This window comes from Panulirus ornatus, chromosome 5 (genome assembly GCF_036320965.1).
Source record: "Panulirus ornatus isolate Po-2019 chromosome 5, ASM3632096v1, whole genome shotgun sequence".
Classification (NCBI taxonomy): domain Eukaryota; kingdom Metazoa; phylum Arthropoda; class Malacostraca; order Decapoda; family Palinuridae; genus Panulirus; species Panulirus ornatus.
Window position 1 is genome coordinate 14,168,344 of NC_092228.1, and position 16,374 is coordinate 14,184,717.

At 41.6% G+C, this 16,374-nt stretch overlaps 1 protein-coding gene across 39 annotated transcripts in view; it reads right to left on the bottom strand.

Moving 5' to 3' along the window:
- Window positions 1-16,374, bottom strand: part of LOC139748583 (uncharacterized) — a 978,916-nt gene that overhangs the window by 253,730 nt on the left and 708,812 nt on the right. The window lies entirely within an intron of this gene.

The window sequence follows — 16,374 nt, forward strand, 5'->3', positions numbered from 1 at the left end:
ATATCGAGAAAATGGCACTCAACTCAGCAAAATTGACAAGTAATATATAAAAGGCACTTTGACAAGAATAAGGAAAATAAAATAAAAATAGAAGTGCTATGGAATAAGGGAGGAATATTGCTTCCTATACCATAAACAGTAGAGGACGGTTAAGTTCTATCTTCAAATAACGACGTTAAAGGTTACCTAACACTGATGTATCTGCACAAAAAAAGAAAAGAAAAAAAATACTGACATTAAAGTTTCCTCATTACTCAGGAAAACAATGGAAAAAAATCCCTTCATTGTGAGATGATTAGCATTCATCAAATTACTCTTAAAAAGAGATTTTTATAATATCTAAAGTTTTTCTGCCTCATAAAGACATAACATACAATTTGAGGAAAAATAAGAAATCATCAAAGACTCTCTTTAAAAAGAAGCACTATCATAAGAGAATAGTAAATAAAGACCATATTGCCTCCCTTTCCCATGAGTCAAAGAAACAAAATAACTTCACGCTAGACAAAACTATGACAGGAAATTCTCTTCTAATAAACATTACTGGTGAAGTACCAAAATCTTGTTTCACTCTCTTTTATCAATTAAAGAGCCATGGTGGTTTTTTAAAAAAAATATAATTCTTTCTAATATAAAGGTCAAGTAAAACAGAAAAAATTTTAAACCTCTAATAGATAAATCTAAGCATGGAAAACAAGAATAACAATCTCTATCACTTCCATAGTTTTGTCAGTCATGAAGATCTGGCCTAAATACAGTAGGCAAATATGTTATCCGCTGTGTACTGCATAATTCTAAGTATAAGAAAAATACATATGACAAAGGATAACACCAAAAAGCCTAACTACAAAAAAGAAAGAAAAAAGAAATGATGCTTCCTTTAACTGTGCATATAATTTCAGAGTAGAATGCCAGCTGAGTATAAATGTTTTTGCCACAAAACCTATTTAGAAAGTAAGAATTTCATAATGTATACAGCCCAAGAAGCAGGTCAAAAGTTTGAAGTTTGCTAACCAAAGTAATTACGATACTGTACTATGGGAAGACATGCACACAGTGTATGCACTCCTTATAAAGTGGTAGTGTTAAAATAATCAACAGACAGCCAGAATGAGAAGCATCTAAATTTTGCCTCTCTGAATCCATGATTGACATTAAGAAGAGTCAGATCACAATTCTAAGTGATGATGACAAGGTCTTAACTCGTTATTCTGGAAGAGTGGATCAGTGGCAACTCAATGTAACCTTGTGTCATGCAGGACTTGTGGATATAATTACACAAGAAACTGGGAGAGGAAAGAACAGGTATATCAAGCCTCTTTTTTCATCTGCAGAAATCCTTGACAGTATGTAATCATCTCAAAGAACAAACACTTTAAACTTATAATTTACAATCTAATCTATATAACCAAGTTGGGATAACTGCAAATAAAAACAGGCCTACTAAAATTTTTGTTACTTCCAATTTGCTTGTCAAAAAGAGTTTGGAAAACTGTATACTTGTCATCATAAACATTCCCACAGACACTGGGCTGCCCATTGGTCAAAAATAAAAATGATGTGACACCTCATTTGTTTGAGAGTGATCAAAGCTCCCTTACCACACTCACACACACACACACACCGACACATACATACATACACACAAATGGTATATATATATATATATATGTATATATATATATATATATATATATATATATATATATATATATATATATATATATATATATATATATATATATATATACAAAGTGCATAAATAAATATATATATATATATATATATATATATATATATATATATATATATATATATATATATATACACAAATATACAAATACAAAGATTCCAGGACTTTTTTCTTAGAAAGACTTTTGTTGTTACCAAGGATCTCTTTTAAAAGGCTCCTTCAGCACAAGGCTACAATACTCCCAGTAACATGGATATGCAGTGAACATCTTTGAATGAAAAGTTCTTTGACATGAGTGTCTCCTAAAGATACAGCCTCCCTAAAGGTGACCTTTCATTTGTGGTATAACCACCTACTTCCTGCTTCAGGCATCTCGACTATCTTTATGAGGTGCCTGCAGTGCCCAGGAAGCTAGCTACATATATCAGTCTAGGCCATACATCAATAAGTGTGATGATGTTGTAAGTGCATCTACATGCAAAAAAACGTACGGGAATGGAGTAGTAAGTGCATAGTGTTTGCGTTGTGGTAGATGTATCATAGGCATGAAGGGTTATGGGGTATATTCAAATAGCATTTGTAGTGTTCCAGGGATGGCTTATGTTCAGCGCAAAGCATGATTTTTTGTTGTCAAGGAAGTGTGGGTATAGGTCTGGTGGGCTAGACTTTATGATTGAGTTGAGAGGGATGTTTAGTGTTTGATTAGCTATCTCAGTGTGAATGTGTTTTGTCAGTGTTATCTTTATTGAGTGTAGGGCAATATATACATAAGTAGATACAGCTGAAGCATAAGACCAAGAGGTATGTAGGGGTAAGCTTATTATTTTTACTTGGAGGTTGGTGGTTAGGTATGGAGTGGTTTGGGGGTAAGGGGAAGTATGCTGTTGGTTAGAATCTGGTGCTGAGCATGTTGAAGTGGGATCATATTGGGAAATTCTTTTCAAATGTGTTGGTATTAAGAGTCTGTGGTTGCTAGACAGCCAGTGACTGTCTTGGACAATCACATGTTTACCAAATGGCGTCCTAGCTTCGTCTCTTCAATGCATATCAACTGACTGTTATATTTCTCTCTTGTGTCTCCCCTGATGATGTGATTATTACATGAAAGTGCACTTGGGAACTTTTCGTGTTTCATTTTCCCCGTGGACTCATAGGAATACACATGTATATACATACACACCCACACATGCACATATACATACCTACACATTTCAACGTATACAAACACATACAAACACAGGAAGACACACATATGCGCATGTACATATTATACTTGCTGCCTTCATCCATTCTGCCTCCATCCCGCCACACATGAAATGGTGAGGTAGTGCTAGGAAAAAAGACAACAAAGGCCACATTCGTTCACACTCAGTCTCCAGCTGTCATGTGTAATGCACAGAAACCACAGCTCCCTTTCCACATCCAGGCCCCACAAAACTTTCCATGGTTTACCCCAGATGCTTCACATGCCCTGGTTCAATCCACTGACAGCATGTCGACCCCGGTATTTCACATCGTTCCAATTCACTCTATTCCTTGCACGCCTTTCACCCTCCTGTATGTTCAGGCCCCGATTGCTCAAAATCTTTTTCACTCCGTCCTTCCACCTCCAATTTGGTCTCCCACTTCTCGTTCCCTCCACCTCTCTCTCTCTCTCTTTCTCTCTCTCTCTCTCTCTCTCTCTCTCTCTATATATATTTTTTTTTTTTTTTGCTTTGTCGCTGTCTCCCGCGTTTGCGAGGTAGCGCAAGGAAACAGACGAAAGAAATGGCCCAACCCACCCCCATACACATGTATATACATACGTCCACACACGCAAATATACATACCTACACAGCTTTCCATGGTTTACCCGAGGCGCTTCACATGCCTTGATTCAATCCACTGACAGCACGTCAACCCCGGTATACCACATCGCTCCAATTCACTCTATTCCTTGCCCTCCTTTCACCCTCCTGCATGTTCAGGCCCCGATCACACAAAATCTTTTTCACTCCATCTTTCCACCTCCAATTTGGTCTCCCTCTTCTCCTCGTTCCCTCCACCTCTGACACATATATTCTCTTGGTCAATCTTTCCTCACTCATTCTCTCCATGTGCCCGAACCATTTCAAAACACCCTCTTCCGCTCTCTCAACCATGCTCTTTTTATTTCCACACATCTCTCTTACCCTTACGTTACTTACTCGATCAAACCACCTCACACCGCACATTGTCCTCAAACATCTCATTTCCAGCACATCCATCCTCCTGCGCACAACTCTATCCATAGCCCTCGCCTCGCAACCATACAACATTGTTGGAACCACTATTCCTTCAAACATACCCATTTTTGCTTTCCGAGATAATGTTCTCGACTTCCACACATTCTTCAAGGCTCCCAGAATTTTCGCCCCCTCCCCCACCCTATGATCCACTTCTGCTTCCATGGTTCCATCCGCCGCCAGATCCACTCCCAGATATCTAAAACACTTCACTTCCTCCAGTTTTTCTCCATTCAAACTCACCTCCCAATTGACTTGACCCTCAACCCTACTGTACCTAATAACCTTGCTCTTATTCACATTTACTCTTAACTTTCTTCTTTCACACACTTTACCAAACTCAGTCACCAGCTTCTGCAGTTTCTCACATGAATCAGCCACCAGTGCTGTATCATCAGCAAACAACAACTGACTCACTCTATATATATATAGATAGATATATAGGGGAGAAAGAATACTTCCCACGTATTCCCCGCATGTCACAGAAGGCGACTAAAGGGGGCAGGAGCGGGGGGCTGGAACACCCCCTCGGGTGTCTGAACAAGATAAGAAGAAAGGAGAGATAGATAGTATGTTTGACGAAAGAAACCTAGATGTTTTAGCTCTGAGTGAAACGAAGCTCAAGGGTAAAAGGGAAGAGTCGTTTGCAAAAGTCTTGGAAGAAGGAGTAAAGTCAGGGGATGGCGGGAGGACAAGAGCTAAGGAAGGAGTAGTACTACTTCTAAAGCAGGATTTGTGGGACTGTGTGCTACAGTGTAGGAAAGTAAATTCTAGCTTAATGTAGGTAAAACTGAAAGTGGATGGAGAGAGATGAGTGATTATTGGTGCCTATGCACCTGGTCATGAAAAGAAGGATCATGTGAGGCAAGTGTTTTGGAAGCAGCTGAGTGAGTGAGTTAGCAGCTTTGATGCATGAGATTGGATTATAATGATGGGTGATTTAAATGTGAAGGTGAGTAATAATTGGTGTACATGGGATGTTCAGTGTTGTAAATGGAAATGGTGAAGAGCTTGTGGATCTGTGTTCAGAAAATGGACTGGTGATTGGGAAAAACCTGGTTTAAAAAGAGAGATATACATAAGTATATGTATGTGAGTAGGAAAGATGGACAAAGGGCGTTATTGGATTACGTGTTGATTGATAAGCGTGTAAAAGAGAAAATTTTGGATGTTAATGTGCTGAGAGGGGCAGCTGGAGGGATGTATGATCACTATCTTGTGGAGGCAAGGGTGAAGATTTGTAGGTTTCCAGAAAAGAAGAGAAAATGTTGGGGAGAAGAGAGTGGTGAGAGTAAGTGAGCTTGGAAAGGAGACGTGTGAGGAAGTACCGGGAGAGATTGAGTGTAGAATGGTAAAAGGTGAAAGCAAATGATGTGAGGGGAGTGGGTGAGGAAAGGGATGTATTTGGGGAAGCAGTGATTGCTTGCGCAAAAGATGCATTTGGCGCAAGAAAGGTGGGAGGTGGGCAAATTAGGAAGGGTTGTGAGTGGTGGGATGAAGAAGTAAGGCTGTTATTGAAAGAGAAAAAAAGATATGTTTAGACGATTTTTGCAAGAAAATAGTGCAAATGACTGGGAGATGTAAAAAAGAATGTGGCAGGAGGTTAAGAGAAAGGTGCAATAGGTGAAAAAGACGGCGAGTGAGAGTTGGGGTGAGAGAGTATCATTAAATTTTAATAAGAATAAAAAGATGTTTTGGACAGAGATAAATAATGTGTGTAAGACAGGAAAACAAATGGGAACATCAGAAGGGATTAAGTTATAACAAGTAGTTATGAAGTGAGAAGGAGATGGAGTATTTTGAAGGTTTGTTTAATGTGTTTGATGAGAGAGTGGCAGATATAGGGTGTTTCAGTCAGGGTGGTGTGCAAAGTGAGAGGGGTCAGGGAGAATGGTTTGGTGAAGAGAGAAGAGGTGGTGAAATCTTTGCGGAAGATGAAATTCGGCAAGGCGATAGGTCTGGATGGTATTTTAGTGTAATTTATAAAAAAAAAAAAAAAAGGGGGGGGGTGACTCTGTTGTTGACTGGTTGGTAAGGATATTCAATATATGTACGGATCATGATGAAGTGCCTGAGGATTGGCATGCATGCATAGTGCCATTGTACAAAGGCAAAGGGGAAAAAGGTGAGTGTTCAAACTACAGAGGCACATGTTTGTTGAGTATTCCTGGGTAATTATATGGGAGTTTATTGATCGAGAGGGTGAAGGCATGTACAGAACATCAGATTGGGGAAGAGCAGTGTGGTTTCAGAAGTGGTAGAGGTTGTGTGAATCAGGTGTTTGCTTTGATAAATGTATGCGAGATATACTTGGAAAAACAGATGGCTTTGTATGTAGCATTTATGGATCTGGAGAGGGCATGTAATAGGTTTGATAGAGATGCTCTGTGGAAGGTCTTAAGAGTATATGGTGCAGGAGGTAAGATGCTAGAAGCAGTGAAAAGTTTTCACCAAGGATGTAAGGCATGTGTACGAGTAGGAAGAGAAGAGAGTGATTGGTTCCCAGTGAATTTCAGTTTAAGGTAGGGGTGTGTGATGTTCCTATGGTTGTTTAATTTATCTATGGATGGGGTTGTTAGGGAGGTGAATGCAAGAGTTTTGGAAAGAGGGGCAAGTATGCAGTTTGTTGTGGATGAGAGGGCTTGGGAAGTGAGTCAGTTATTGTTTGCTGATGATACAGCACTGGTGGCTGATTCGGGTGAGAAACTGTACAAGCTGGTGACTGAATTTGGTGACTCAGTCTCTAGCTGTCATGTATAATGCACCGAAACCACAGCTCCCTTTCCACATTCAGGCCCCACAAAACTTTCCATGGTTTACCTCAGACGCTTCACATGCCCTGGTTCAATCCATCACATCGACCCTGGTATACCACATCGTTCCAATTCACTCTATTCCTTGCACGCCTTTCACCCTCCTACATGTTCAGGCCCCGATCACTTAAAATCTTTTTCACTCCATCCTTCCACCTCCAATTTGGTCTCCCACTTCTCATTCCCTCCACCTCTGACACATATATCCTCTTTGTCAATCTTCCCTTACTCATTCTCTCCATGTGACCAAACCATTTTGATACACCCTCTTCTGCTCTCTCAACTACACTTTTTTATTACCACACATCTGTCTTACCCTTTCATTACTTACTCGATCAAACCACCTCACATTGTCTTCAAATATCTTATTTCCAATACATCCAACCTCCTCCGTACAACCCTATCTTTCACCCATGCCTCACAACCATATAACATTGTTGGAACCACTTTTCCTTCAAACATACCCATTTTTGCTCTCCAAGATAATAATAAATACACACACACACACACACATATATATATATATATATATATATATATATATATATATATATATGTCTGATCATTATCTTGTGGAGGCTAAGGTGAAGATTTGTATGGGTTTTCAGAAAAAAAGATTGAATGTTGGGGTGAAGAGGGTGGTGAGAGTAAGTGAGCTTGGGAAGGAGACTTGTGTGAGGAAGTACTAGGAGAGACTGAGTAAAGAATGGGAAAAGGTGAGAACAATGGAAGTAAGGGGAGTGGGGGAGGAATGGGATGTATTTAGGGAATCAGTGATGGATTGCGCAAAAGATGCTTGTGGCATGAGAAGAGTGGGAGGTGGGTTGATTAGAAAGGGTAGTGAGTGGTGGGATGAAGAAGTAAGAGTATTAGTGAAAGAGAAGAGAGAGGCATTTGGATGACTTTTGCAGGGAAAAAATGCAGTTGAGTGGGAGACGTATAAAAGAAAGAGGCAGGAGGTCAAGAGAGAGGTGCAAGAGGTGAAAAAAAGGGCAAATGAGAGTTGGGGTGAGAGAGTATCATTAAATTTTAGGGAGAATAAAAAGATGTTCTGGAAGGAGGTAAATAAAGTGCGTAAGACAAGGGAGCAAATGGGAACTTCAGTGAAGGGCGCAAATGGGGAGGTGATAACAAGTAGTGGTGATGTGAGAAGGAGATGGAGTGAGTATTTTGAAGGTTTGTTGAATGTGTTTGATGATAGAGTGGCAGATATAGGGTGTTTTGGTCGAGGTGGTGTGAAAAGTGAGAGGGTTAGGGAAAATGATTTGGTAAACAGAGAAGAGGTAGTAAAAGCTTTGCGGATGATGAAAGCCGGCAAGGCAGCAGGTTTGGATGGTATTGCAGTGGAATTTATTAAAAAAGGGGGTGACTGTATTGTTGACTGGTTGGTAAGGTTATTTAATGTATGTATGACTCACGGTGAGGTGCCTGAGGATTGGCGGAATGCGTGCATAGTGCCATTGTACAAAGGCAAAGGGGATAAGAGTGAGTGCTCAAATTACAGAGGTATAAGTTTGTTGAGTATTCCTGGTAAATTATATGGGAGGGTATTGATTGAGAGGGTGAAGGCATGTACAGAGCATCAGATTGGGGAAGAGCAGTGTGGTTTCAGAAGTGGTAGAGGATGTGTGGATCAGGTGTTTGCTTTGAAGAATGTATGTGAGAAATACTTAGAAAAGCAAATGGATTTGTATGTAGCATTTATGGATCTGGAGAAGGCATATGATAGAGTTGATAGAGATGCTCTGTGGAAGGTATTAAGAATATATGGTGTGGGAGGCAAGTTGTTAGAAGCAGTGAAAAGTTTTTATCGAGGATATAAGGCATGTGTACGTGTAGGAAGAGAGGAAAGTGATTGGTTCTCAGTGAATGTAGGTTTGCGGCAGGGGTGTGTGATGTCTCCATGGTTGTTTAATTTGTTTATGGATGAGGTTGTTAGGGAGGTGAATGCAAGAGTTTTGGAAAGAGGGGCAAGTATGAAGTCTGTTATGGATGAGAGAGCTTGGGAAGTGAGTCAGTTGTTGTTCGCTGATGATACAGCACTGGTGGCTGATTCATGTGAGAAACTGCAGAAGCTGGTGACTGAGTTTGGTAAAGTGTGTGAAAGAAGAAAGTTAAGAGTAAATGTGAATAAGAGCAAGGTTATTAGGTACAGTAGGGTTGAGGGTCAAGTCAACTGGGAGGTGAGTTTGAATGGAGAAAAACTGGAGGAAGTGAAGTGTTTTAGATATCTGGGAGTGGATCTGGCAGCGGATGGAACCATGGAAGTGGAAGTGGATCATAGGGTGGGGGAGGGGGCGAAAATTCTGGGAGCCTTGAAGAATGTGTGGAAGTCGAGAACATTATCTCGGAAAGCAAAAATGGGTATGTTTGAAGGAATAGTGGTTCCAACAATGTTGTATGGTTGCGAGGCATGGGCTATGGATAGAGTTGTGTGCAGGAGGATGGATGTGCTGGAAATGAGATGTTTGAGGACAATGTGTGGTGTGAGGTGGTTTGATCGAGTAAGTAATGTAAGGGTAAGAAAGATGTGTGGAAATAAAAAGAGCGTGGTTGAGAGAGCAGAAGAGGGTGTTTTGAAATGGTTTGGGCACATGGAGAGAATGAGTGAGGAAAGATTGACCAAAAGGATATATGTGTCAGAGGTGGAGGGAATGAGGAGAAGAGGGAGACCAGATTGGAGGTGGAAAGATGGAGTGAAAAAGATTTTGTGTGATCGGGGCCTGAACATGCAGGAGGGTGAAAGGAGGGCAAGGAATAGAGTGAATTGGAGCGATGTGGTATACCGGGGTTGACGTGCTGTCAGTGGATTGAATCGGGGCATGTGAAGCGTCTGGGGTAAACCATGGAAAGCTGTGTAGGTATGTATATTTGCGTGTGTGGACGTATGTATATACATGTGTATGGGGGTGGGTTGGGCCATTTCTTTCGTCTGTTTCCTTGCGCTACCTCGCAAATGCGGGAGACAGCGACAAAGCATAAAAAAAAATATACATATATATATATATATGTTTATTTATTCATTTTGCTTTGTCGCTGTCTCCCGCGTTTGCGAGGTAGCGCAAGGAAACAGACGAAAGAAATGGCCCAACCCACCCCCATACACAATGTATATACATACACGTCCACACACGCAAATATACATACCTATACGTCTCAATGTACACATATATATACACACATTGACACATACATATATACCCATGCACACAATTCACAGTCTGCCTTTATTCATTCCCATCGCCACCTCGCCACACATGGAATGCCATCCCCCTCCCCCCTCATGTGTGCGAGGTAGCACTAGGAAAAGACAAAGAAGGCCACATTCGTTCACACTCAGTCTCTAGCTGTCATGCAATAATGCCCGAAACCACAGCTCCCTTTCCACATCCAGGCCCCACACAACTTTCCATGGTTTACCCCAGACGCTTCACATGCCCTGATTCAATCCACTGACAGTACATCAACCCCGGTATACCACATCGATCCAATTCACTCTATTCCTTGCCCTCCTTTCACCCTCCTGTATGTTCAGGCCCCAATCACACAAAATCTTTTTCACTCCATCTTTCCACCTCCAATTTGGTCTCCCACTTCTCCTTGTTCCCTCCACCTCCGACACATATATCCTCTCTTGGTCAATCTTTCCTCACTCATTCTCTCCATGTGCCTAAACCATTTCAAAACACCCTCTTCTGCTCTCTCAACCACGCTCTTTTTATTTCCACACATCTCTCTTACCCTTACATTACTTACTCGATCAAACCACCTCACATCACACATTGTCCTCAAACATCTCATTTCCAGCACATCCACCCTCCTGCACACAACTCTATCCATAGCCCATGCCTCACAACCATACAACACTGTTGGAACCACTATTCCTTCAAACATATATATATATATATATATATATATATATATATATATATATATATATATATATATATATATATATATATGTTTAGACGCCCCAGTCTGAGCCTTCGAGGAGGATGAGCACTCCCCGCGTGACTCCTTCTTCTGTTTCCCATTTTAGAAAGTTAAAAAATACAAGGAGGGGAGGATTTCTGGGCCCCCGCTCCCGTCCCCTCTAATCGCCTTCTACGACACGCGAGGAATGCGTGGGAAGTATTCTTTCACCCCTATCCCCAGGGATAATATACATTTTTTTTTTTTTGCTTTGTTGCTGTCTCCTGCGTTTGCGAGGCAGCGCAAGGAAACAGACAAAAGAAATGGCCCAACCCACCCCCATACACATGTATATACATACGTCCACACACGCAAATATACATACCTACACAGCTTTCCATGGTTTACCCCAGACACTTCACATGCCCTGATTCAATCCAGTGACAGCACGTCAACCCCGGTATACCACATCCATCCAATTCACTCTATTCCTTGCCCTCCTTTCACCCTCCTGCATGTTCAGGCCCCGATCACACAAAATCTTTTCACTCCATCTTTCCACCTCCAATTTGGTCTCCCACTTCTCCTCGTTCCCTCCACCTCCGACACATATATCCTCTTGGTCAATCTTTCCTCACTCATTCTCTCCATGTGCCCAAACCATTTCAAAACACCCTCTTCTGCTCTCTCAACCACGCTCTTTTTATTTCCACACATCTCTCTTACCCTTACGTTACTTACTCGATCAAACCACCTCACACCACACATTGTCCTCAAACATCTCATTTCCAGCACATCCATCCTCCTGCGCACAACTCTATCCATAGCCCACGCCTCACAACCATACAACATTGTTCGAACCACTATTCCTTCAAACATACCCATTTTTGCTTTCCGAGATAATGTTCTCGACTTCCACACATTCTTCAAGGCTCCCAGGATTTTCGCCCCCTCCCCTACCCTATGATCCACTTCTGCTTCCATGGTTCCATCCGCTGCCAGATCCACTCCCAGATATCTAAAACACTTCACTTCCTCCAGTTTTTCTCCATTCAAACTTACCTCCCAACTGACTTGACCCTCAACCCTACTGTACCTAATAACCTTGCTCTTATTCACATTTACTCTTAACTTTCTTCTTTCACACACTTTACCAAACTCAGTCACCAGCTTCTGCAGTTTCTCACATAAATCAGCCACCAGCGCTGTATCATCAGCGAACAACAACTGACTCACTTCCAAAGCTCTCTCATCCACAACAGACTTCATACTTGCCCCTCTTTCCAAAACTCTTGCATTTACCTCCCTAACAACCCCATTCATAAACAAATTAAACAACCATGGAGACATCACACACCCCTGCCGCAAACCTACATTCACTGAGAGCCAATCACTTTCCTCTCTTCCTACACGTACACATGCCTTACATCCTCGATAAAAACTTTTCACTGCTTCTAACAACTTGTCTCCCACACCATATATTCTTAATACCTTCCACAGAGCATCTCTATCAACTCTATCATATGCCTTCTCCAGATCCATAAATGCTACATACAAATCCATTTGCTTTTCTAAGTATTTCTCACATACATTCTTCAAAGCAAACACCTGATCCACACATCCTCTACCACTTCTGAAACCACACTGCTCTTCCCCAATCTGATGCTCTGTACATGCCTTCACCCTCTCAATCAATACCCTCCCATATAATTTACCAGGAATACTCAGCAAACTTATACCTCTGTAATTTGAGCACTCACTCTTATCCCCTTTGCCTTTGTACAATGGCACTATGCACACATTCTGCCAATCCTCAGGCACCTCACCATGAGTCATACATACATTAAATAACCTTACCAACCAGTCAACAATACAGTCACCCCTTTTTTACTAAATTCCACTGCAATACCATCCAAACCTGCTGCCTTGCCGGCTTTCATCTTCCGCAAAGCTTTTACTACCTCTTCTCTGTTTACCAAATAATTTTCCCTAACCCTCTCACTTTGCACACCACCTCGACCAAAACACCCTATATCTGCCACTCTATCATCAAACACATTCAACAAACCTTCAAAATACTCACTCCATCTCCTTCTCACATCACCACTACTTGTTATCACCTCCCCATTTGCGCCCTTCACTGAAGTTCCCATTTGCTCCCTTGTCTTATGCACTTTATCTACCTCCTTCCAGAACATCTTTTTATTCTCCCTAAAATTTAATGATACTCTCTCAACCCAACTCTCATTTGCCCTCTTTTTCACCTCTTGCACCTTTCTCTTGACCTCCTGTCTCTTTCTTTTATACATCTCCCACTCAATTGCATTTTTTCCCTGCAAAAATCGTCCAAATGCCTCTCTCTTCTCTTTCACTAATAATCTTACTTCTTCATCCCACCACTCACTACCCTTTCTAATCAACCCACCTCCCACTCTTCTCATGCCACACGCATCTTTTGTGCAATCCATGCATATATATATACATATACACATACATACGCACATATACACACTTACACGCATATACATATATATACATATGAAAAATGTAAGAAATAATTTAGAAAACTGAAACTTCTAGCTTGAAATGAAATTTCAGAGGTATAAGTTTGTTGAGTATTCCTGGTAAATTATATGGGAGGGTACTGATTGAGAGGGTGAAGGCATGTACAGAACATCAGATTGGGGAAGAGCAGTGTGGTTTCAGAAGTGGTAGAGGATGTGTGGATCAGGTGTTTGCTTTGAAGAATGTATGTGAGAAATACTTAGAAAAGCAAATGGATTTGTATGTAGCATTTATGGATCTGGAGAAGGCATATGATAGAGTTGATAGAGATGCTCTGTGGAAGGTATTAAGAATATATGGTGTGGGAGGCAAGTTGTTAGAAGCAGTGAAAAGTTTTTATCGATGATGTAAAGCAAGTGTACATGTAGGAAGAGAGGAAAGTGATTGGTTCTCAGTGAATGTAGGTTTGCGGCAGGGGTGTGTGATGTCTCCATGGTTGTTTAATTTGTTTATGGATGGGGTTGTTAGGGAGGTGAATGCAAGAGTTTTGGAAAGAGGGGCAAGTATGAAGTCTGTTGTGGATGAGAGAGCTTGGGAAGTGAGTCAGTTGTTGTTCGCTGATGATACAGCGCTGGTGGCTGATTCATGTGAGAAACTGCAGAAGCTGGTGACTGAGTTTGGTAAAGTGTGTGAAAGAAGAAAGTTAAGAGTAAATGTGAATAAGAGCAAGGTTATTTGGTACAGTAGGGTTGAGGGTCAAGTCAATTGGGAGGTAAGTTTGAATGGAGAAAAACTGGAGGAAGTAAAGTGTTTTAGATATCTGGGAGTGGATCTGGCAGCGGATGGAACCATGGAAGCGGAAGTGGATCATAGGGTAGGGGAGGGGGCGAAAATCCTGGGAGCCTTGAAGAATGTGTGGAAGTCGAGAACATTATCTCGGAAAGCAAAAATGGCTATGTTTGAAGGAATAGTGGTTCCAACAATGTTGTATGGTTGTGAGGCGTGGGCTACGGATAGAGTTGTGCGCAGGAGGGTGGATGTGCTGGAAATGAGATGTTTGAGGACAATGTGTGGTGTGAGGTGGTTTGATCGAGTAAGTAACATAAGGGTAAGAGAGATGTGTGGAAATAAAAAGAGCGTGGTTGAGAGAGCAGAAGAGGGTGTTTTGAAATGGTTTGGGCACACGGAGAGAATGAGTGAGGAAAGATTGACCAAGAGGATATATGTGTCGGAGGTGGAGGGAACGAGGAGAAGTGGGAGACCAAATTGGAGGTGGAAAGATGGAGTGAAAAAGATTTTGTGTGATTGGGGCATGAACATGCAGGAGGGTGAAAGGAGGGCAAGGAATAGAGTGAATTGGATCGATGTGGTATACCGGGGTTGACGTGCTGTCAGTGGATTGAATCAGGGCATGTGAAGCGTCTGGGGTAAACCATGGAAAGTTGTGTAGATATGTATATTTGCGTGTGTGGATGTGTATGTATATACATGTGTATGGGGGTGGGTTTGGCCATTTCTTTCATCTGTTTCCTTGCGCTACCTCGCAAACGTGGGAGACAGCGAGAAAGCAAAAAATATATATATATATATATATATATATATATATATATATATTTTTTTGCTTTGTCGCTGTCTCCCGCGTTTGCGAGGTAGCGCAAGGAAACAGACGAAAGAAATGGCCCAACCCACCCCCATACGCATGTATATACATACGTCCACACACGCAAATATACATACCTACACAGCTTTCCATGGTTTACCCCAGACGCTTCACATGCCTTGATTCAATCCACTGACAGGACGTCAACCCCGGTATACCACATCGCTCCAATTCACTCTATTCCTTGCCCTCCTTTCACCCTCCTGCATGTTCATGCCCCAATCACACAAAATCTTTTTCACTCCATCTTTCCACCTCCAATTTGGTCTCCCACTTCTCCTCGTTCCCTCCACCTCCGACACATATATCCTCTTGGTCAATCTTTCCTCACTCATTCTCTCCATGTGACCAAACCATTTCAAAACACCCTCTTCTGCTCTCTCAACCACGCTCTTTTTATTTCCACACATCTCTCTTACCCTTACGTTACTTACTCGATCAAACCACCTCACACCACACATTGTCCTCAAACATCTCATTTCCAGCACATCCATCCTCCTGCGCACAACTCTATCCATAGTCCACGCCTCGCAACCATACAACATTTTTGGAACCACTATTCCTTGAAACATACCCATTTTTGCTTTCCAAAATAATGTTCTCGACTTCCACACATTCTTCAAGGCTCCCAGAATTTTCGCCCCCTCCCCCACCCTATGATCCACTTCCGCTTCCATGTTTCCATCCGCTGCCAGATCCACTCCCAGATATCTAAAACACTTCACTTCCTCCAGTTTTTCTCCATTCAAACTCACCTCCCAATTGACTTGACCCTCAACCCTACTGTACCTAATAACCTTGCTCTTATTCACATTTACTCTTAACTTTCTTCTTTCACACACTTTACCAAACTCAGTCACCAGCTTCTGCAGTTTCTCACATGAATCAGCCACCAGCGCTGTATCATCAGCGAACAACAACTGACTCACTTCCCAAGCTCTCTCATCCATAACAGACTTCATACTTGCCCCTCTTTCCAAAACTCTTGCATTCACCTCCCTAACAACCCCATCCATAAACAAATTAAACAACCATGGAGACATCACACACCCCTGCCGCAAACCTACATTCACTGAGAACCAATCACTTTCCTCTCTTCCTACACGTACACATGCCTTACATCCTCGATAAAAACTTTTCACTGCTTCTAACAACTTGCCTCCCACACCATATATTCTTAATACCTTCCACAGAGCATCTCTATCAACTCTATCATATGCCTTCTCCAGATCCATCAATGCTACATACAAATCCATTTGCTTTTCTAAGTATTTCTCACATACATTCTTTTTTTTTTCCATACTATTCGCCATTTCCCATGTTAGCGAGGTAGCGTTAAGAACAGAGGACTGGGCCTTAGAGGGAATATCCTCACCTGACCCCCTTCTCTGTTCCTCCTTTTGGGAAAAAAAACAAAAAAAACAGGAAAATGAAACACAATAAGTTCCCAAATGCACTTTCATGTATGATCACATCATCAGGGGAGATACAAGAATGAGACAGATGAAGTAGAACAATTAACTGATG